The following is a 23,260-nucleotide window of genomic DNA, read 5'->3' as shown; positions in this document are numbered from 1 at the left end:
AGAGGTGGAGGGGGAAGGAGGGAATTTTGGCAGGATGGAGCTGGTTGTGGAATCTGCCCCCTTGCCCTAGGAATGGTGCAGATGGGGAGGACCGTCTGCCAGCGCCTGCACTGCATGTTCTAAGGGGAGAAGGAAGCCTATAAATTAGTCTCCCTTTTTCTTTTTCTCTCTATTTTAACATTTATTTATTTGTTCTTCCCCCTCTTCCCCCTCATCCCTCCCTGCCATCAGCTGCAAAACTAATGGCATCGTGTCAAAATCTGTTAATGCATCTGCTGTGCAGGTTCAGGTTATCAAAAGTATTAGCTAAGCTAGTCTGCGAACACCTGGGGAACATCTGTCTGCCATCACACAGAAGACTCTGGGAGACAGGGGAAGTTAATAAATCTAATTGGTTATGAAGCAGTATTAGGCATTGAATAATACCACCTTGGAATTCTTCCAGCATCCCCAAAGCTGTTGCATGGACTCTCTCTGCGCGTGGACCATGACCGTAAGGGAGCCTAGGAAGACTTGCTTTGGATTTGCCAAGTCTCAGATATTGATGGTTGGTGGCATTAGTATGAGTTCTTGCTCTGTTATCGCACCCCCTTTTCTCTAATGACTCCAGTGCTGATGGCAATGAGTGACCTTCCCCAGACTATGGATGTTTTGAAATTGGTAGTGGGCATGCTTTTTGTTTCTGCCAGTAAGAGTATATACTGCCTTTGAGACTTTTGCTATCAGTGGCAGAACCCTTGTTGTTTCTCTGGGTAGCAGATGCTAACTGTGTCTCCAGTGGAAACCCCTTCCTCCCTCCTCCCCTAAGAAATAAAATACAATTAACCAGGCTGGAGGCAGGAGAAGGATTCATGACCATAGAAACCATTCACAGAAACCAAAGATGGAGATGTTTTTAGCAAATCAATAGATTTCTGAAGAGTTGAGTAGCACAGAGAGAGCTGTGAAGGACTGGCAGAAGGATCAACAGCATGAATCCATCTAGCATGAGGCACAGCCACTTGCATCGACTCAGCCTCCGGGCTGCTGCTAGAAAATGTGAACAGGAGGAGTTAAAAAGCCATCCCAAAGCTGTCTCCCCTGTGGAGAGTCAGATATGGTGGCTGAAAATCTGCTCTCCACTAGACTGCACTGTAGACCTGTTTCTTATTGTTTTCTGACCTCAGTGAACCGTGGCTGCCTCAGGGAAAAGGAGAATGTAAGCAGCATGAGGAGGAAGCACTCATAGGGAAATTGGGAAACAGCAGTCAGGAAGAAGAAGCTGTCCTGTGCTGCTGAACCTACTGCTTTAACTCATCTGCTGCTTCTGGATCACCTGGCTGATCTCACCTTCCCAATCTGCAGCAAGTTGGGACTTCCTTCTAGGTCCTCCTACCTGCTCTGGGTGGTTGCGTCACAGGTTAGTGGCTGGTTCCTCTTTGTGGTCCCAAGCATCTTGTCTCAGTCTAATGGTCTAGGGAGAGGTGCTGAAGAATATTTTCTTTCTCCATAGACAGGAGAGAGATGGCAACCCTTACATCCCTGGCTTTGGCTCTCCACCAGGCCTGGCAGCAGAGGGACTGACCCCAGCAGGCTCAGTCCCACACATAGCTGCCCTAGCAATGATGCAGAAGGAGGCAGTGTTGGCTGATGCCCAACGTACTGCTGCCAAGGGACACCATGGGTTATTGTGATGCAAGGGTTACTATGATACATGGGCGACCGTGATTCATGGGTTACCATGATGAGGTGCCTGAGGATCTAGTTGACTTCATTGGACATCCAGTTCCAGGAAGGATATGCTTCTCTCTCTCCCTCTCATAGGATGTGAGTGCTGCTGACAGAAGTTTCCACAGGCCCTCCCATGCCTGGCAGTGTTTCAAAAGACAGAAATGGGGCAAATTGGAAGGTCACAGGCCTTGGATCCAAGTGGGAAGAGATGGAAGATCCCCAGGGTGCCTGTCAAGACAGCTCCAGTGAGTAGGAAGCTAATCTTGACTGGTAAGACTCTACTGAGGAGGTTCCTGCTGTGATGCTCCTTGCTTTTGTGGATAGGCTAACAACACTGACCCTGGATCCAGACTGGTTTTAAGGCTTGCTGTCACCATCCCCATCCTGGTTTGAGGTAAAAAACTCCAACTTTCTGTTCAGTAATTTTACTTCTTAGCTAAGCCTCTTCTAACTCTCTGAAATTAACAGCATATTGTGCAGAAAATCATTCGTTCGTTTGTTCGTTCATTCTCAGAGTGGTAAGACCAGTGTTTATAGTTAATGTCAAGGAATGGTACGCAGAGAAGTTTTTTCTTGCACTTATTGCTATAACAACCAAGGTCAGCTAACTTCGTTATTTGCCCCGTTGGAGGGTCAAAACCAGAAAAGTGTAGAGGGGTCATAGCTGCGGGGAGGAGTGGACAGGACAGGTGACCCAAAACTGGCCAACAGGGTATTCCATCCCATCTGCCCCATGCTCAGTATAAAAGCTGAGGGATCAAAGGGTCATCTCTCTTTCTTCAATGGCTGGCGTCTGAGGAGGACTATTGTCTGTTCATCTGCCTTTGATCCTGATCCATGCACTCCTGACTGCAGATACAGAATCCAGTTCCCATCCATGACTGAGTCCAGTCTAGGACTTCCCCAGTGCCTGCTGGTGATGTCATTCTGTGAGCTTGATATGGTTTTGTATATATTGTATCTATTTAATTATTTCCTTTTTATTTTATTATTAATATTCCATTAAAGAGTTCCTTCTAAACTCGTAAATCTCTTTATCCCCCCTCTTCCTCCTCCTCCTCTTGGAGCAAGAGGTGGGGGTAGAGCATCTGTCGTCTCATCATTGGCCGATCTGTCCTGAACCACGACAATCCCTTTGGTAGCTGTAGGATCAACATTCCTGTGTGTTAGGCCATTCCCCACTGGAGGGGTACTTAATCCTCTGGGGACAGCACTTTATGGTCTGCTCCACAGTCAAGACTCACTTGCTTCTACTCTTGCCAGAGCTTATCAGTGTCCTGCAACGATAACTGCTCCTACCCCTTCCCCTCAGTGCTGTCTTGCATGCCGGGGACGTCTCTGTGCCACCTGGCAGCCCCTCCCGTGGTCCCAGTGCTCCCAGTCTCTTTGTCAGGCTGGGCACGTCGGGCTCTGCTCCCCCGGGTAGTTTTGTTCCTTGCCCACCTGCGTGCTGATGCTATGGTAAAAATAACTCTGCACGGAAATGAGAGCACTGATTGGGATTTAAATAAAATTTACATAAAACTCTGCCTTGAGTACTAATTAATTAGGTGTTAAAAGCCCCTGAAAAAGCAGGAGCGGGGGCTTGTCTTCCTTGCCAAATGAGGGAAGCTATTAGAAGGGAGAGGTGAAGACCTTTGGTGGCCTAAGTGAAGTACCGTGCTCCAGCCGGCTGGCATGGTGGGAGATTTGCTGCTGGCAGGCAGGAGAGAGGCTCCCTTTTTCTGTGGCGAGGCAGTGCTTCCAGCTTCACTCAGTGTTGTCCCTAGGCCTCCTTCTTGCCCAAGTAGTGCTTAGCTCCATGCAGCAGAAGAGGCATTTAGCTCCTGATCTTGTCTACTATCCAGGGCAGTAGAAGGCAAATGCAACATCAAGAGGGAGAGGGGCTGCGTTAGTACTTGCATGTGCTCCATGGTAGCCCCTCAAGGCAACTTTTCCCCATCTATTACAAATATTGCAAGGGACAGTTCTGTGGCTTGTGGTGCCTTACTGGTTAATTAAGCAATGAGATGTACCAGTCTGGATGACACCACCAATTAACTTGTTCCTCATACTGTCTATCTAATTTAATCTATCTAGCATTTTATAGAGTGCTCATGGCCACGGAGAGGCTGAGGGTAGGGAGGCCTTTAAATTTTACTGCGGTTTATATGGTGCTGTCGGAATCCCACGGCCACCATTAGAAAATGGGTCATGTAAATGGACAAGCAGGGACATTCAGTTGCCTGAGCCATCTCAAGCAGGATTGAACCAGCTTTCTGTGTCAGAGAAAACATTTGGCTTTCCCTGGAAATGGACTGGACTCTTCACACCCCAACAGGTCCTCAGTGACTTTCAATGTGCTGGGTTATGAGACTTCTTCACTCCATAGCTCCTTGCTGCACACGACAAGAAGTCCTGCTGTGTGCTTAGAGATGGGGCTTGAGAGGATATTGATAACAGTTGGTAAGAGCCTCCCATTTGGGGATAGCTGGAAGAATTCAAACAGACTGTTTTTTCCTGCTTTCAGGATCTTCCAATTTGGAGGATCATGGTGCAGTTTTGATATTGATGGGCGTCCTGATGGAGGCTGCCTGCCAGGTTGAGCTCGCAGTCTGTCTGGTTCCTGGCTGCTCTGGGAAATGTCCCCATGTCCTCATCAGCCCACCTGAGCAGCAAATCACCTTTCACTTGCACAGAGACGAGCTTTCTTGGTCTATCGGCAGCCCACTGGTTGGCCTGCCCAAAGCTAGGAAGACACATCCTCCTGTGAAAGTTGAGGGTTTGTTCCAAATTGGGACACACACACCCCTGAACAGAATTACAAACATTGAAATCCTCTCCAGAATGGAGTTTCCACTCCTTGCCCAGCTGTACTCCCAAAGACTGCAACAGGCTGCTGTGTAAATCTGAAGGCGATACTTCATGTGAGTCAAAAATCTCTCCCTGCTCTGCTTTGATGTCCAATCTCTTTTGGCCTTTTTTTTTCTTTTCATTTTTTAAAGAGGTCTGGAGCTCACAAAATCCACAGGCAGTGGATAATCCCCTTGTTGTGCCATTAATTTTTCTCCACAGCTGGTCATTAATTACATGGGAGCTGCAATAAGCCTTGATCTATCCCAGCCTTGGCATACACTACACTTACCTTGAGATGAGAACAAATCCCCAAATGGTGTTACTTTCTCATCTCCCACATATCCCACTCCATCCCCCCAAAACAACCACGTAGACTGCAAACATTTTGTTCAAATTCTCTTTGTCAGCATTTCTCCCTGTATACATGTGTGAACCCAAATATTTTGAAAATTACGGTGTCCCTGGCACTAAGGGACACAAACTTTTGTGTTTTGTTTTTATGTATGTAACCAAGGCAGATCTGCCCTGATCTGAGCTTTCAACAAAAATAAAGTAGGTAGCCACCCTACAGTGGGGATGCAGTGGCTCACCTGTGCTTGGGCCACTACAGTTCTGAAAAAGATGTGAACAGAGTCTTTTGTGATTTTTCCAGTGCTACAGAGGTTAGTTCTAGTTCCTCTGCCAAATTCCACGTGAGGTTGTTACATGCTGCTTATCTAATCTTTTTGTAAATAGTGCTTGGCTATTGCCATGTTGTTTGGGATTTTTACCAGAATGGTAATGGTCAAAGGCCTGGGCAGTAAAGTCTAACGATCCAGATTAGAGTCCTGCAGTGCTGAGTACTATCCAAAGATGGAAGAAACCAGAAACAGACAAACGTGTGGTTCTCCTCCCCTGCCCCAATTCCTACCCCATTTCGATGCCCATATCTAACATATTTAAATTGGAAGTTCAGGCTGAACGAGAGCACAGTTAGCATAGCAGGCTACATATGCTTTTGAAAAATATAATTCTTCCTGGAATCTCAGGTGTGCTCAGACATCATTTTCAGGTTACATATTGTACCCTCCTAGTGGAGTGTAAAAGCGGACCTGCTCTGCTCTGCGTGGGTATTGAGGAGCCCACAATGCCTGGTGTTGCAGGAGGAGTTTGTTCCCTTTCCAGTGTCCAACACCTCTGTCCTACAACGCACAACACCCTGCCAGCCTGTGTAGCGCTGCTGCCATCCTACTGGTCACTGCTGCAGGGCTGGAGACACCATTTGCAACATGCTTTTGGGATGAATTTGAGTGGACTTGAGAGCTGTGGATGCCACAAAAGCAGTATCCCTGCATCTGGACATGTGTTCTGTAGCCAAGGTGGGGATGACTGAAAAGCAGCTGCATCTGCATGCAATATGCTGATTTTAAAGTGTTGAAAACATGTCTAGCCGTCTGGGTCTTTGGCTGGGTATCCAGACCAGCTCCAGTGTTCAATTTGTCTCTGATTTCTAACACTACCTTCACCACAGAAGTGTTTGAACTGCACTCAGCAGTATATTATGTTAGAAACTTGATAAGCACATACGTAACTAAATAGGTGGATTTGTGAAGAGAGGAAATAACTTCGAAATAGGAGTACTTAACTATCCATTCTATTGGCTTATCAAATGGGTTTGGAATGAAACTCAATCTCTGTTTGTTTCCATTATATTTATCTAGTGTCAGGCTTACAGTTCAATGTTTCTGCAATTGTCAGGACTTAGAAAGGCTTTACTCCCTCCCTTCTTCCGAATTTTGTTTCTTTTCCACCTCTCTCTGCATCACTGGAGACAGTCATGGCTCAGGACAGGATGCAGATCGCAGAGTGGTGGTAGAGCTTCAGATGCCTTTGATGTGTCCTGCTCACATGCTTAAGACATTTGATGAGCTTATTAATTTTCCTGCTAGATGTGTGACCCCTTTTTAGCCCTTCTCTGAGGGTGCAGGGATCCTGCTTCCTAGGATCACCTGGGAATTTTGTTTAACAAATTCCCGTTTAATGCAGAGATCCACAACAATGACAGCACTTAGGCTCTATCTAACCTCTTCCAATGCCACATTACAATGGTGGCATACAATGGGTCTTCAGTTTGTAACAGTTTGTTGGAAGCATCCTGTAGCCCCTAACATGAGCATCTCTTGTGTGGCTGCCTCTGACGACCAGGCAGCAACCTCAATACCATGCCTGGTCTGATTTATTCCTCTACAGAGCAAGACACCTGCTTGGAGCTCTTCATACACTGACAGAGGTTAGGATGGTCGGGATAAGAGATGTTCTGCATTGCCGTACTTCCCAGGAGAACTTAGCCTTAAATGTAATTACCTCAGCCTTTTCATGCATATCCTCTGTTTGCTAATGTTACCCCTTCTCCTTAGCTGGAGAAAATCCAGAGAATTTCTCTCCATGATGACGAACGGAGGGAGTTGGTTGTGGAGTGGTGAAGGCTCACTGCCTCCAAAATAGCTGCATTTTATTCAAGCCGTTTCAGCCACCTCCTGTTATTTTAGTGATCACAAGGAAGCAAGCTACTTCTCAACTCTCTTAAAATCTTCAAAACCACTTTGTCTTCCTGGGTCCTGCTGGTTTTCATTTCTTTTTGTTTGTAAATCCAAGCTCTTTTATGCATGTACGTTCCACTGCGTGTCTTCCAGGTTAATAAGTATTTTACATAAGATCTTTTAAAGTTTTCTTAGGGTTTACTACTGCAAAGAAAGAAAGAAATCACTTTCCCATGCACGTGATAAATTCAGAGTCCAGTATTACGAGGTTCTTCCAGAACTGAAAACAGTTACGGTGTTTTGGGGGCAAAACCATAGATTCTGATTGGAAGAAACTCAGGAGGTCACTTAGACCTTGCTCAAAGCAGGGTCAGTGATCTGGGGTGGGGATCTAGGATGGGGTCTAGGGCTAGAAAGAAGCTGTGGTGATCTCAATCCTGCTCTCACCTTCTTCTGTGTGCAGGGTAAGTCCTGCGATCCTTGGGAGATTTACAACAGTGTACGTGCCTGACAGGGGTCACACTGGGATCTTCAGAAATTCACAGGCATGCAAGTACATCAGTAAATCTGCACCTCAGCCAGTCCCTCACGGCAGGATCCTGAATTGATCTGTAAGGAGGTAATCCATGGGTCGGAGAAGCCGGTCGATGCCTGGTTGGCCACGACTCTGGGGAACAGGGCTCAGCTTAATGCCAGGGGACATGAATGGCAAATGGCAGAACGATGCAACGCTGGGAAACTGAACTCACCAGAAACCTTTCCCAGCCTCACTAGTGAGCTGTCTCCCTCTGCCAGGACTCAGCCCAGCTTTCCAACCAGGTAACCATCTTCAAACAGACATCGTTAAAAAAAGAAAAATATCAACCTGTCTGATTTTTTTTTATTTGCCCAAATGTGGATTCCACCCCCCCACCCCTAATTACCCTGGCCTATAGTCCAGATTTGACAGTGGTCAGCCAAGGGACACATTTTCTACGCACACACATGTCTCTTGATGACTGAAGTTCTGTTGATGAACTCTCTGTACCAGGTTACTGTTCAGTCAGAACGTGCTTCTTGCAGACACAGGAATCACCAATGAGTGAAATAGCTTTTCTTCAGCTAAATATGCCATGCATTTAAAATGTCTGTCCTCTATGATAGGATCTTACAGGCATAGTGATGGAAGGTGTGTGGGCTAGAACTACGCCTTAGCCAGAGATATCATAGAGATCTAGCAGAAACATTGAGAGTGGAGTGGATGGGCATGAATGGCACCAGAGGATGTGGCAGAAGGACAGGAATGACAGCTGTTGATGACACCTAAGACAGAAGATTACCAAGATCACAGCACATCTTGCAGCTTCTTAAAAAAAACCAGATAAGGAATAAAGCAAAAGACAGACTGAAGCCATTAAGAGGTAAGATAAAGGACAAGCTTGGAGTCAATAAAGACATCCAGGTAAGGAGACTGAAGAGAATGAGTAAATCAGCAATGTTTCCTAATACTTCTGAGAGGTGGAACAGGGTGGGGAGACAAAAGATCACAACCACTGTGAACACTTAAAGTGAACAAAAGGCAGACCCTAAACTGTGGTTGCCTGCTTAAGAGGAACTCCAGAGATGTGATGGCTCATCAGCTTCTGTCCCTTGTCCTTCTGTCTTTGCAAGGAGTCCTAGCTGGACCACATAGACACACACCTGTTGGTGCCTGAGAACATGTGGGCATAAAAGAATGAGTGTGAATGAAATCAGTTGTTTAGAATAAAATTGTCTCCCCTGACAAGGTATCTCATTGAAGTCTGCTGCATTAGTTGAGATTTGTACAACAGCAGAGCTTTTAGGAGCTCCGGTTCCTAGCAAAGGAGTCAAAATGGGATAAACCTTAAAACATGATGTTCTGCATGAGGAATATGGAATATTCACACGCAGCCCTGTGAAGGTAGGTGTGTGCTCCAAAGCCTGTGGTTAAATTAATTCTTAAAGTTCCTCAATTTGACATTGCTTTCCTCTCCATACAGAATGTAACTGAAGGAGGGATAATTTTCTCTCCTCCTCTGCTTCCTTCTTTCTCTACCACCTGTTCACACATATGATGTCTTCTGTCACCAAAGACTATACATACTATGTTGAATGAACGAGCCCTGATGCATGGCTGTAGTCCTGAGGCAAAGGTGTGTTGGGAATATTAAAAAGGCAGGCTGTGAATGAGGGGAGAGAAACTCTACAGATTCTATATGTTCTTCCTTGTCTTCATTTCTCTGTAAATTCTGGATCTAATTCATGTGTGAGCTGCAAGACAGCTGTCAGACTGAGCACTGCTTATTAAATACATCTAGTGAGGAAATGAGGGTTGGGCTAGTGCAATAAGGAGAAGCAAAGCCTTCATCCCACTTGACAGATGGCCCCTGGCTACTGGCTGGACCCAGCGCTCATCTTCCCAGGGAGACTGGAAGTGACTGCAATTTTATCCTCCCCTCTGTCTCTAAGCACCTCAGGGTGCTCAGATAACATGAGTGCCTGAAGTCCTTACGCATTTTCTCCCCCATCCCATTTTCTCTCAGAGAGCGGGGGCACATGCTTGCTGCCTGAATGCAAAATGGCTTCTTTATTCCTTCTGCTCAGCCACAGACCTGCTGACTTCAAGCACAAGTCCTGCTGTGCGAGGCTACAGCCACAGATAACACTGAGGCAGTTTTGTGGCTCTATAAAGGAGTCAGTGCTTAGAGGGTGCCTGGATCCTGCCTGTCCCGCTGCCTGCTCGCTGCGTACACTGAGGTGTGACTGGGACGGAGGTGGGGGATGGCGGGTTCTTGCTGGGACTGGATGGCCACAGGTTTTCTTTTGTGTGATATGTCTCTGTACAGGCTGGGCTTACGTGGAAGCACACCCCCTGTGCATGATACAGGTGTGACATTGTCATGGTTTAAGCCCAGACGGCAACCAAACAGCCACTTGCTTGGCCCCCCAGGTTGTGATGGGGGAAAGAATCAGACGAGTAAAAGTGAGGAAAAAATTGTGGGTTGAGATAAAGACAGTTTAATACATAAAGCAAAAGCCACGCACGCAAGCAAAGCAAAACAAGGAATTCATTCACTGCTTCCCATGGGCAGGCAGGTGTTCATCCATCTCCAGGAAAGCAGGGCTCCATCATGCGTAATGGTTACTTGGGAAGACAAATGCCATAACTCCTAATGTCCCCCCTTCCCCAGCTTTATATACTGAGCATAACTGCAAATGGTATGGAATACCCCTTTGGTCAGCTGTCCCGGCTGTGTCCCCTCCCAACTTCTTGTGCCCTCCCAGCCTGCTGGCTGGTGGGGGCATATGAGGAGCATAAAAGGCCTTGACTGCCTAGCAACAACTAAAAACACCAGTGCACTGTTAAAAGTATTTCTCATCCCAAATCCAAAGCATAGCACTATACCAGCTGCTAATAAAAAAAGTTAACTCTATCCCAACTGAAACCACAACAGATACAAAATGTAATGACCCACCGAGTCAGAGCAATGGTCCCCACAGCCCAGCCCTTGGTGTCCTATGGTGACAGTAGGAGATGGTATTTTGGAAGAACGCAGGAGCCTGGCTGCTCTCAGCATTGCCTTCCCTGTGTACGCCACCAGCACCATGGCATTTGATGAGCAGCAGTTCTGCTTTCACCTTATCCACTGCCTTGGTGAATCTGTAAAGCTTCCTGACATCCTCCTCTCCAAAGCAAAGACCCTAACCATTTCAGTCTCTCCTCCAAAGGTGGCTGCTCCATCTCCCTGGACATTTTAGTTGCTCTTCTCCATGCCTTCTCTGATTCCACTCTGCCCTCATGGGGAGCAGGGACCAGAACTGCCCACTGTTCCTCAGAGCTAAGCGCACCCGGATTTTATACGATGGCAAAATGATACAAAGGAAGATGACTGCACAGTGGCATCCTCTTCCACTCAGGAATCATCAACTCCGGCTGCCCCTACCTTTGACCCCTCTTCTCATCCATTCCTGGTATTGGACAAAACTGTTTTCAACAATCATTTTAGCTGTGGTATTTCCTCAACCTTTTCTGTCCTTGCAAACACAACAGTAAACAGAGAAGCTTTCACAGGGTGTGTGCAAGAGAGAGACCCTGACTTCTTGTTCTGCAAATGTGGGGACAGCTCAGCTCAAAGCTCAGGCTCCCTTCCAAGCAATGCAGTGAAGGAAGCCCCAGTAGGTGCATCCTCAAGGGGAATGCAGCCACCCCTGGGTAGGAAGCTACCGCAGCAGAGCAGGTAGAAGACCCAGAAAGGAGTGAAGTTGAGCGCAACTGCTGATAGAAGCTGCTTGAGGGAATTTTGAGGCAGACTAATTGTCTAGTGGTGAACGTCTGCAATCTTACAGAGTGACCATCAGCCAGTATTTCTGATGACCTTGCTGAAAGGTCTGCTATGAGTCAGAGGAGCAAGAATGAAGGAAGAAGGAAGGAATTCCCTGCCTCTCTTCCTGAGTGTGAAATGCTGAACTTCTAGATAGCTTTGAATTTTAATGGAGAAAAACAACCAAGAGAGAAGACAAAGAAAGCACAGGCAGTTTCTGGGGACAGAATAACGTAGCAGTGACTTACAATATCTAAAACTGAAATGTTCCTATACAAGGGCCATGGTCTGTGTGAAGAAAGAATTGTAGCATGTAGAAACTGCACATATTCTCCAGCAATTGCTAACTCGACCATGGCAGGACTTCAGAGCATCACTTTCTGCTCATAATATGGCTTCTAGCACAGTCAGTGGAGACTTTTGCCATTTAATTCAACAGTGTACAGGTGGGGAAATGGGAGAAAGGGGGCAGTCTGTGACCTACTATTGCATGACTGTGGCTTCAGGAGACCTCCTAGAGTCCTGGTGGCATTGTGTGTGCCAGTTGGATGCTCTGGGTGAGGCAGCAGTGGGTGAGAGCACCACTACCAAGGGGAGGGGTTCTCAGCTGGTTGAGTGCAGCACAGGCACTTCGGGGGGGGAGGGCTGTGGCATGGCAGGACAGAGACACCCTGTCCTTAGCTCCTGAGGTATGGCTGGGGCAAATGCATGCTGTGTGGGAGGCCAGAATATCCCTCAGGATGGTGAAACATCCCAGAAAACATATTTGCCCATTTTCATCCTGGTTCTTTTGCTGAACTCAGCTCCACAGTGGAGACGAGTAACTTGGGCCTTCTGAGTCTTAGTGTCATCAGCTAAAAAATGGGGCTAATATCAAGCTTACCTACTTTCCAGTGAGTCGCAGCTAATTAGAGTTAGCATTAGTTAATGTTTGCACAGCTCTGGGATGTGAAAATGGCAATATCATGCTAAGTATTACGCCTGGTGCTTAGACACCATGATTCTTCATAACCAGAGCAGTCAATTAAATTAGCTGAAAGTAGAGAGATGCAGCAATGAGGAAGGCAGAGGAGTTATACAAACATAATACTGTATCCATGATGGCCTGCAGCTGCAGAGGGCAGGGAAAGCTCTAGTCCTGCTACTGAGGGAGCCAGAGAGAGAGGTCTCTGTGTAGGAGGGCAGGCATTCCGCAACTGCTTTGGGTTGCTGCTGCTGCAGTCCACCGGCTGAGGAAGCGAAGGGTCAGCTCCTGACAGATTTATGGGATAGAGGGGCTCTTCTCAAGTCTCACGTGCCCCTCGCTCATATTCTGTCAAGGATGCTGATTCTCTGGGAAGTCAACAGGACAAAGCTGAGCAGCACTTCCCGGAGAGTGAAGGCCAACCCTGACTCATGTCTGTCAGCCAGAACCGTCCTCAGCGGGGAGCAAGGAAGACCTTTCACCAGGGGCAGCACAAGGCAGCGTGGCCACAGTGAAGAACAGCTCTGGGTGCAACACAGGCCGGTAGGTGTGCCGTCTCCAGCAGGAGATCCATTTCACCCAGGGTCTTCACACCAGCTGTGGGCAAGGAGCAGACACCCAGGGAGAGCGTGGGAGAAGCAGGCTGGGAACAGAGCTGTCTCTGTTCCCAGCTAGGCACTGTTCTGAAGGGGAGAGGAAAGTAGCGGGACTTGGTTGAAACCCAAAAGGGGGATTTAGAGGTGTGTGATGCCATTTCCCAAACCTGGATTTTGTCCAAGACACTTGGATCAATAGCCTGTTTTTTCGCAATTGATCTGGAACAACTACTCAAGTCAGGACCTTGGCTTGCAGCCTCTTTCAAGATCCGTCCCCAGCCACCCAGAGGTCTCACCCCCTGTAGGGCTGTGATCCACCAGGGACGCAGAGGGAGGATTGCCACGCTCTGAATCACCAGAGTCGCTTCTTACAGCTCCCCAGTGCTAACCTACATATTAGCTGAGGACTTGGCTACAGCTCCTGGCCAGCTTCCATACTCTGCAATTGCATTCTGCTGCCTTGAAATCCCCCTCCACACACACATACACATGTGTAACCCATGGTTTCAGAGGGATACAGAAGCTGTCACTGTTTTCTATCCAAAACTCCTGCACAGTGGTGGAGCTAGCTCATCCTTCTCAGGAACAGGCTCCATTTCAGTGCCATGAGACATGAATTATGTGTCTGGAAAGGCTGTAAAAACTCCTTGGGACCCTTTGGAAGGAAGATGCAATCTTGAGATGAAAAGTGGTATTAAAATGTCACCTGGTTTGACTGCTGGCACGATCAGGGCCTGTGGCTTTGACTGGGGAGAGGTATCCTCATGATGCTCTAAGGCAAAGATTGCTGACACTAAGCATATTCCATTTATGAAGTCATAAAGGTGTCTGTATTAGGTAACTGATTTAGGATTTTGTTTCTCCTTCCTCCTCCTCTCCTTGTCCTGTGGTTTTTCTTCAGCCTCCTCCTCCTCCCCGCATTATCCCTTCTCCTCCCAGAAAAGCCGAGTATCTCCTGCTGTCAGAATGGTTATTCTCCCCTGTATTAGAATAAATGATTAGTCTATGTCTAGTTGCCTCCATAATTAAGTGCAGCATGAAAGAATATTCTTGTAAGTAACCAAGGCGGTTGTTCCCTGTGGGGCTGTTGGGAGCGTGGTACAGCTCTCCATCAGCTTACACACCGGGAGGTGGGTGTCCTGCCTGGAGACACATTCACACCCAGCCCCTGACACAGGCACCACGCGCGCAAGCTGCCACGCTTGTAGCTGGGGCACGTCCCTCCCCAGGATGGATGCGTGCACATGATGATCTGTTTGCATTCATTTGTGGGCTGCTACAGATATCCCAGCTCATGTGTGTATGCACAGGGGCATGCACTCAGCCCCCCCCCGGCCCCCAAACCCGAGAGGTACCCAGCCCTACACACGCCTGTACACTCCTGACCAAGGACTGAGCCTCTGCATACCTCCAGCTTGCTTTTTTCATTCCCCCGACTGAAAACCATCAGTCTAGTCCTTTCATGTTTTGGTATACCCCTGGATAACCCCCAGGCTCTCTGTGGAAAGCTGGAGTGAGGGGAGAGATGGTAAAGGGAGAAGGGATATTAGACAGCAATAAAGTGTAAAGAACACCCCACCCTTCCTATAAATATCCCAACATCTCCCCTGCTTCCTAGCAGCACTAATGAAGCTCAACAGGAGTGATGGAGGGCGACAAAGGAATCACTGATGAACAATCAGAGATGGAACTCGGCTGCTAATGGGACTAATGAGCTGCTTTGCATAAGATGAGAGGGAGGGAGGAAGAGGAGCAGATGGGCTCTTGGAGGGAAGGCCAGTGGCAGCCGGAGGACCACAAGGAGTGCCCTGCAGCGTGGCAGCGTTTGCTGCTGTCTCTCTGCTCCTTCCCTGGCAAGAGGCACTGGCCACAGGAGAGCCGGCACTGGGCAGCTCTGCTCGAGCGGGTCGGGCACAGCCCACATTGTGGTGTGAGCCACAACTTATCACAACATGCCTCAGCCCACATGGCAGGTCTTGTATCGTCCTTGTGCATCGGAGAGATGAATCCAATAATTTACTGAGGAAAGGGGGATACATCTTCTGTAATTCTAGTGGCCAAGACATAGTCATGTGGACCTCCAGAGGCCAATTCACCCTACTCTTAGAGATAGCCAAGTTAGAGCAGAGGTGTCAGACTCTGAAAGTGTATTTACCATGGCAGGCTGAATTGGTTCTCCACTTGACTATCTTCTGAGTGGGCACCAGGTGTGATGAGGCAGATACCCTGGGGGTTATTATCCCGCTTTGAAGGAGATTAGCATCTTGTTCCCTACATTTTGCTGGTAGGAACTGGGGTCTGGCTGTAGGTGAGAAACTCGGGTGTCACAGGGAGGTGGCAGCTGTGATACGGTTGAATAAGGAGTGTACGGGAGAAAGAGCAAGAGACAGAGGCGTATGCTGCAAAGGAGAGATGCCAGTCTGTGCCTCAGTCGGCCAGGTATAGGCAGGGGGAGAGTCTAACCCCAGCCCACACCACTAAGGTTTGACAAAGATTTTGTGACTTAAATAACAGGGTGGCCTGATGCAATCTGGCAATGCATGGCAGGTACAAAAAGAGGATTTCCCAGCTTGAGAATATGACACGAGAAAACCACATTTGGGTCACTTTTCCTTGGTACTTTTGTACCACTTCTACTATGACTGCTAATGTGAGACCAGAGAGAGCGTGGTGCCCCGTTTTAGTTCTTACACCTGACTGCTGATCCTTCCAGCGCTGCTGGGTGAGAGCAGGAATACCATCTCTCCGCATCTCTGTCACCCTATTTCAGTCCTTGACCCCTCTTATGAGGCTGCGGGCAACCAAACAAGCTATGATCTCTATTGCAATCTGGACAAGCGTCTGCTAATAGCCGGCCTGAGGTCCATTAATGCATTTCCCTTTCACAGAAGCTCCCTGGGCAGCCAGAAAATGGTGACGACTGTGCAGCAAGAGCAGCAGGTTAGAAAGGCTGCAGCATTGCTCTCGTTTGAATTCAGAAGCAGATGCTATAAATTATCTTGCAAATGGAGCTGTAGGAATGATTTTCTGCCTCGCCTCCATAATTTGTTGGCGCTTTATCTAGGTGCACAGCTGCGGGTGGGGTGTCCTCGCAGGAGGGAGAAGGCACTGAGCTCTCTGCCCACTTATTAGCTTGTACTGGGAGAGATGATTATGGGCTGGGTGCTGCTCCTCTAGCGGAGAGGAGCTGATGAAAACCTTTTTTCCTCTAGGGTAGACTGTGCAAGGCTGTACACTGGCTCCCACTCCTGTTACAGTTGCCAGTGTAGGGGGCATCTCTAGCATGAGATGGACCTAGAGAACCAGTTCTGTATTCAGAGCAGCCTGTGGGCTACATAAAGCTACCAGATATTCAGATGGCGCCTATGCTTCTCTAACTTTTGCAGGGAAAAGGAGGAATGAAAGGGGATAACGTGGCACTAGGCAGATGAGAATTACAGTACCATGTTGACTTGCAGCCAGCCAGTTGGGATGCCCTTGGTGTTGGGCCAGGAGAGACTGCATGCCCTGGGGGTGTTCACAGGGAAACCATGCTCCCACTCCCCTCAGGCCTTTGCCAGCTGCTGCTTCTTCCCCTCCAGAATCCTTCATGTTGAACTCCAACATGTGAACTCCCCAGGTTGGGCCCTGGAGGATGTGATAATTAAATGTGGAGATCTGAGGTGAGCTGTGAGGCATGTCATTTATGGGATCTTTGTGTTGCTTGTGGGATATTCAGTGCTGTCACTTCTGTTAAATTTGTGTGCCTTCAGTCCAGCACGCTGTGTCTTTTTGTGAGTGTCCCTGTGTCACTGAAGCACTACTGAATATGCTCCTCCAGGATCACCTTCTGGCAGCTTTGCATAGTTGCAGAGGATCCTTGTAGAAAAACCCTGCAGGTTTTCTCTGACTCTGCATGGAGCATATTGGAAGTAAAAGAAATAAAAAAGACATAGTTGACTTAAAATCTGCAACCCATCTTTTCAAATGGCCACCATGCTGTTCTGATGCCTGATCAGAGGAAGAAATCTACCTCTTTGGCAACGTGATGGGTAATGTGATGATCTCCTTAATGACTGCAGTGATAGGAGTCTAATGGAGGCCAGAGCCTTGTACACACACAGATGCAGATGTGTAGATTTTGCATGTCCTGAGAGTTTACAGGAGAAATCCATGAAAGGTGACTGGGGCAGAACATGCAAACAGATTGAACAAGGTGCCACGTGAGTTTTGCTGTTACGGTTTGTCACTGCCATGCTGGTGGTGGTAGTAGGGATGAGTGAATGGCAGTTGACTAGGTGGGACAAAAGAGGGTCTGGAGGCCAGCCAGTAGCACTGAGGGGAAAGCCTTGCCATGCAAAACCACAGAGAGCAATGGGAGGATGTTATCTATGGTCGTTGCTCTCTGCCCGGTCTGCTTTCTGTAACTGCTTTGCCAGCTTCAGGCTGTGATTGGCATGTACTGCCAGCTCCTTCCCCAGAGAAAGGAAAGAGTGCTGCTCTGCGGGCCTTAACACCTATGTGCAGTTTTTTCCCTTCGGGACTCAGAGGTGCTAAGATTGCTCATTTGGAGCAGTTTTGTAACCTGTTCGCCTGCTGCTGATCCTGGCAGTGGGACCTGAGAGCACATGTACTTGTTTTCTCTAGCTACTGGCATGCTTCAGTCTCCACCTGCCTCACTCCCATGGTTCCTTTCCCAAAAGTTAGTCAGGCAGATGCAAAAAGAAGAGGAAGGACACCAGATAGCCCTGCCTTAAAATACAGGAGAGAGTGGTTGTTGCTGCCCTAAGTGACTACACTGCAGCTGATCAGTGTAGAGGTATCTTCCTTCCAGCTGGTAAATGCTCTCCTGCTTCCTTTATGTAATTTGCTATTATGGCTGAAGGATGCTGGGTTATTTTTTGTTTACTTGTTACTGTTTCTAGTTTGGGAAGAAAATGTCTTTGCTGAAACCATGGTGGCCATGGCGCTCTTGTGCTGCCTATATTCATCCCATCTGTATGATCGCGCTGGGTCTCAGCAGCTGAGGTGCATCTGCTGAATTCTTCAGCTGAACACCTGGAGATACTGTTCTGGAGATACAGTTCTGGAGATACTCGTATCGTTAGACGTTTGTATGAAGGTCAAGGGCTCTAGGTTCAACCAATTCCATCACAAAATTCCAGTGCAACTTTACACAAGGTGTTTTAATCTCTTACACCTCATCCCTGCCTTCCATCTGCAAAATGCAGATATCTAAATCTTTCTCTTACCCACTTGGATTTTAAGTTCTTTGGAGCAAAGGGTTTATTTTTACAACATGCATAACAGTCTCTCTTTGGGCTTCTGAGCATCACCATGTTACAGACAGAAAGTTTCAGTTAGTATTAAAGCTGATCATTTTTAGTAAGTGATGATCTAATGATGCTCTTTGCAAAAGGATGAAAGCCTTGCTTGGAGTCCTGTTCCAGTTCTTCTTATGTCAGTGTCTTCTGTATCTCTTCAGTTCCCCCTTCTGTTTCATATTCCCTTTTTCTCTTGAGTTCTTTTATGCTGTGCTGCTGAGGCAAAATTGCTACCATGGACCACCTCAGACTTGATGTATATGGGCAATGGGAGTTGATAGTCCTCTTAGAAGAAACCTGTAACTTTGTAATCCAAAATCTGCAGTCAAGAAGGATTTTAACTCTTAAGTTTCTGTTGACATCTGGGGCCATATTCATACACTGAAGAAGCATGGTGGGAGGCCAAAAAACCACAACGCACCCAAACCTTCACAAACATTTGGCCTGTGGCAGTCACCTACATGTACCCAGGAGCTCACTCTCCATCATCTCTGGAGACACCCATTTCCAGGGGCTATGTAACATCTGGGCACCTTCATACATCAAGTGGAATATTTACAAATGCAACCAGTTGAGGGAAGGGGTCTCTGTAATTATATTTCACTTCACTGGCATCCCTAACAGGAAAAGTCCTCTTTCTCTGGTAGATTGCTCCAGCAGAAGCACCATAGGCCCTGTTGCCATGGAAACAAAACCTTTTCCTTCTCATATTTCAATAACGTATTGAAGATTTTCAGGGCTTTTTCCGCTTTTTCCTCTGCTTGGCCTTTCAGCATTTACTGTGCATCATATGCTGGAAGTGCAATGTTCTTATTCTTCAAAACCTAAACAAAAAACAACCCACAAAATTGTTCTTCCGTCTTGGCTGACTTTCTCTCTGCCATCCTTCCCTCTTTTTCCTTCTCTGTTATTTGATGGCTTAGGCTTTCTGTGGCAATCTAACTCAGAAACAGCAATTTGCTTTGTATGATACAAAGTTCCTCTGCTCATGCCCAAAAGCCCTACCTGAAGGTGAGGGAGAAACGCTGCAGTCATGGACCTGTCTTGCAGATGAAGTTTTTTTTCCCTGGTTACACAATGCAGTTGAATGTCTTTTGGGGTATTGGGGTTGAGGAGGCAGGAGGTGTAAGGATTTCCACTCATGGGAAGAAAGTGATGAAATGTGCTTTCACAGCAATGATTTCCATCTCTGCCGTTTCAGTGCCTTCCAGCCTCTGCTGTGAAATCCACAACCCCAGCCTGCTTGCTTCATTGCATAGAGCTGGGTGCACCTGCTAATTAGAGTGTCGGTTGTTGAATAGCACAATAGATGAAATTAAGAAGAGATCTAGGAGCAGTTAAGCCCTGAGCTTTAGAGATGGTCCTCACTATGCTGTGCAGCTGCCTGTTTCCTTGCATAGTCCGTTCCTCCAACAAGCCCTGTGGTTCCCTCTAAACACCACATGTCCCACTCCAGTAGGAGCTCCTCCCTTATGGTCCATGGGCGACTGCTGGCTCGTGAAAACCTTTGTGAAAAGCCTGGAGAAGGGTCTTATGTTGGTGGTCATCATGGTACATCCCCTGAGCATTCATGGGCTGCACTTCATTATTATGAGCACATCCTCTCATTGCTGCTTCCCTCCACTCTTCATGTGTCCCTCCACAAAGCACAGCTTTGGGTACCTTTGCTCTTGCCTGCTAAGCTGACTACAAAGGATGTAGTTTGTTTGAGTTTTGTTGCTTCTGAGTGTGTGGGAATAACTGTCAGACCTAGAGGGCAAACAGTGTTTTCTAGAAGATTAAAAGAAGAAAAAAGGCAATTTATTTGAATACAGCAGGGGTTTGGACAGCACTGAAAGCATCCTCTGACCCATCAAAAGAATAAGCTAGGACATCAAAAAGCACTAGAGCATGCACAGGGTTACTGCGTTTACCTGCCAAGAATAAGAACAGGAGCTGGATTTCACAGCTGAGATACCGAGATGGGATGACAAGAGAGCAGATAAACAACGACCAGTCTTAATGGGTGTTGGTCCCGCTGCAGAAAGAGAGAAAAATAAGAGGAGGGGTTTCCCTATGATTCAAATTGCTCCTTTTTGGTAGTATGGGAACACATGCGCTAAACCAGTCATCAACCATCATCACGAACTCCCCATCATCTACAGCAATTGGCCCACTCCAGGAGAAGGGTCAGAAGGAAGCATTTACCAGAGCCCGATCTGTGCGCTGCTGGAAGGCTTGAGACTGTAATAGCACAGCACACACGTGTGACTGCCTCCCAGGGAGATTAGTCTCTGCTGTGTTCTTATCTGTGCTCTCAAACGGAGGCAGGCTGAGCTAAGTCATTATTTGGTTGGGAGACCCGTAACTTGGGCTAGGAAAAGGTTTTGATGGATTCAGCGTTGGCGAAATTCCCACAGAGCCCGTGGAAAACGCTGTTCGCAAGTCAAAGGTGTGCATTTGGCTGTGGGAGGTGCCCTCTTTTGGTGGGGTGGGGGGAGGGAGGGGCAGAACCACAACGCTGAGCACTTGAAGTCGTGGAAGGATTTGCTCCCCAGGTCCAAATGACACAGGGAGGCAAAAGTGCTAAACGCCACTCTGAGTTCACAGCCTAACGACAGAATTGCCTACTGCCCAGGAAAGTGCTTGAGACTAAACCATTATGTAATTGCACTGTAAACTCATAATTACTTATTGTGTTTCCTTCCAAAGATGCAGGGCTGAACACAGTGTCTCTTCTTTTGTAGCAATTACTGATAACAAATGGTTTAGTTAAAGCTTCGTAAAGATACTTTTTGGTCAAAGCCTCTATTTTTGCAGCGTGGACTAGAACTTAATATTTTTGGCCACAGCCCAAAGAGGTGACATTTCGAAGTATGAATAAAACTAGCATAACAACTTGCAATCGTGTGAGGACAACTAAGATCTACATTTCCTGTAATTCCTTCTGTTGCCTGCTGTTTTTTCTCATGATCCGGACCATCTCAGTTTGCTTAAACAGCCAAATAAAAAGGCAAGAGCCATCTTTCTGCTACAGTCTTGTCTAGTGCCTTGCACAAGAGCTGCCGGGGATGGCTGCTGGGGGCCGAGGTGTGGGACCCCACCAGCAGAGATGAGAATACTGCCGCAACGAGATTGAGCAGAGACGGGCTGCACAGAGCTGGGAGGGTGGTCCTGTGGGAAATGTAATTATCACGCTGGTGCCCGTCACAGTGGCACCAGGGCTTAAATCCCCATGATCAGGGTTATCAGCGAGTGATCAGCGCTGGCAGGAAAAGGGGAGCAGTTTAAGCAGATGGGATCTCTCTAATCTTCCTAGTAGCTGTGTTTGTGCGTTGGTGCCATGAGGGCAAATAATCTGGGCATCTAAATCCCTTGTCTACACTTGGAGTATATCCAAATGGATGTCAAGGTAAACAATCACAAATCCTGGCTTGGACTGTCTACCCTTCAGGCCTCCAGCGATGTCGCCCGGCTGGGTGGTTGCGGGCTGCGGTCCCTGCCAAACGTACACAAGGCTTACTCTGAATGTGTCCTTCGGAGCAGAGCAGCCTTCCCAGCATGGATTTTCGGAGCCAACCCCTGCTCTGGCACGGGAGGTGGGTGAGCTTCCACCCCCCTGCGCCACTCTGCAGCCTCGTCTTGCTGTGGAAAGGGGCTCTGGGACTGATGAAGAGCAGGAATTTGGGACAGCTGGGAGCGCGTGGGTGACAGCCTCTCCCAGGAGATTTTGCGTGCAGACCGTTCTCCCCAGGCGGGGGTCTGTGCTCTTCAGACGGCGGCAACGCGAGGCTGCGGGGGCTTGGCTGGGCTCCCTATGGCCCTCTGCTGTAGTCATGTGCCATGAGGCTGTGCCCCGGAGCTGCCTGGCTTCGAGGGCCAAGTTTGTGAAAAAACCTTGGAATTTTGGAACAGTTAATTTTGGACACAGCTAAAGATTTGATTTGGGTGATTTTGGAATAGGACTCCAAACATCTGAAAAATACAAATAGTGTTTTAAAAAAGCTGACCTTGCTGAAAACAAGAAAAGTAGCAACATCTTTTCAGAGTGGTTAAATGTCTCCAAACTGTAAGAGAGGCTGGTTTGAAAAAAATGAAAGGGGTCAGGCTGGATCCAGCATAAACTACTTTGCTTAAAATCTGCTTAAAAATATTGTTTTGGGTTGAATCTTATTGGAGGCTATATAAAAATGAATAAATGTCTTCCCCAGCTCTACTTTACACAACACTGAGAAATGCTAAAGGTGGACTTGCACACTTTTGGATGGAGACAACCCTGGTTTTGTACGGTATAGAAAGAAAGAGACAGTCACGGCACAGAAAGATGTACAACCTCTAAAGAAAAGAACAGAGAGAAAAAGAAATATGGAGGGAAAGGAGATATCCTGTCAGCAAAAAGGAAGCCTTGGTAATATGTATTTGTTTTATGGTGATATGTTTTATTAATGACTTTTTAAACACTGTTTGGGCTTGTTTAAACACCAGTTTCATACAGATTTAGCTAAATCGGTTTACAAAACAATTGAATTAAGTCAGGCAATCTCTTAGAGCACAGACACCTGTATCAGTTTAAGTGTTTATATTGGCTTAGCTTGTGTCAGTAAATCATCCTTCCTTCACTGCCCAGCTTCTTCCCGCGGCAGCCGTTTGATTGCATTGCAGGTGGCTTTGCCTCCCTCTCTCCCCCTGGAATTTGACCCCATCCCCCTGCAGCAGCAGAGCAGTGAGAGGGGAGAAGGACTGGCTGAACGCGGGGCCTGTCTCCCTGGTGGGCTTTTCAGAAGGCGGATCCTGAGGAGGAAAAAGAGACAGAGGGGAGGGCTAGCGGCTTTGCAGATGCAGCGCCTGCATCAACTCCGAGATGTAGCTTGCAGCCGACTACGGTGGAGCACTGGCTCTCCCAACAGCCATTTTAGTTGAAGGAGCTCAGACCCACACAAAAATGAAGTTTTTTTTTCAGAAAGTGAGCAGCGCACATGAAGAAGCCACTTCTTCATGTTTTGTCCCCATGCTGGCTAACTTTCCCCTGCCC

General features: G+C 47.5%; 1 protein-coding gene across 1 annotated transcript in view; it reads left to right on the top strand.

The window, feature by feature from the left end:
* The first annotated feature begins 8,176 nt into the window (after nucleotides 1–8,176).
* GSG1 (germ cell associated 1) overlaps nucleotides 8,177–23,260 on the top strand; it is a 94,100-nt gene continuing 79,016 nt past the window's right edge. Inside the window, exon 1 of the mRNA XM_074576992.1 lies at nucleotides 8,177–8,464. The gene's annotated coding sequence lies outside the window, so the exon portion shown is untranslated. The remainder of the gene's footprint in view (nucleotides 8,465–23,260) is intronic.

Source organism: Larus michahellis, chromosome 1 (genome assembly GCF_964199755.1).
Source record: "Larus michahellis chromosome 1, bLarMic1.1, whole genome shotgun sequence".
Classification (NCBI taxonomy): domain Eukaryota; kingdom Metazoa; phylum Chordata; class Aves; order Charadriiformes; family Laridae; genus Larus; species Larus michahellis.
The sequence above is the reverse complement of the archived record's forward strand: the minus strand, read 5'-3'. Positions and strand labels throughout refer to the sequence as shown.